At 41.1% G+C, this 609-nt stretch overlaps 1 non-coding gene across 1 annotated transcript; it reads left to right on the top strand.

Moving 5' to 3' along the window:
- The first annotated feature begins 328 nt into the window (after window positions 1-328).
- On the top strand, window positions 329-407 carry LOC114101135 (small nucleolar RNA SNORD103/SNORD85). The gene has a single exon (XR_003584238.2). It is a non-coding gene; the product is annotated as a small nucleolar RNA SNORD103/SNORD85 (small nucleolar RNA).
- The last annotated feature ends 202 nt before the right edge of the window (window positions 408-609 follow it).

Below are 609 nucleotides of genomic sequence, written 5' to 3'. Positions count from 1 at the left end.
GTTTAGGCCACAAGGGGTGTATGTGCTAAACTACATGGTTTCCCAACATGTTATCAACCACCATAAACTACTGGGGGGTCATCTGGCATTCCAGGTATGCTGTCTCATGCTGATTGGTGGTTGCTAGGGGGTTGCTATGGGTCTTCACCTATCCTAATTGAGTCAGGGACACCTGGCGCCTCAGACCTCTCCTGTTATTTACAGACAAACAATTCAGCGGGGTGGGTATGTACTTAGGAGTGCTCTGTGGGTTTTTCCAAGGACAAGGGTCACGCCCTCTTCCTTAGGACAGGCCTTGAGGTAGAAGCTGCTGTTATTTATTTATTTTTTTGGCAATGATGACCCACTTGCCCTCACTGAGAACAGAGTTTGATAATGGGAATCTTTATTTATTTATTTTTTTTAAATGGATTCACATTAGTTTCTCAATTCCTTCATGAGTGAAATAAAATCTTTGACATGTGTTCATTTTTATTTCTCTATCAGAGTCAGGATTTTAAATTTTTGGAAAGGTTATCTTCTAATAAGCTAGCTGGAGGCATGACTTTCTGATGGAACTTGATAGCTGACTCCATTTGAGAAATGAAAGGTGGAATCAGCTAGATAAAG

The sequence above is a fragment of the Marmota flaviventris genome, chromosome 7 (assembly GCF_047511675.1).
Source record: "Marmota flaviventris isolate mMarFla1 chromosome 7, mMarFla1.hap1, whole genome shotgun sequence".
NCBI lineage: Eukaryota > Metazoa > Chordata > Mammalia > Rodentia > Sciuridae > Marmota > Marmota flaviventris.
Note: the sequence above shows the minus strand (reverse complement) of the source record. Positions and strands in the feature narration are given on the sequence as shown.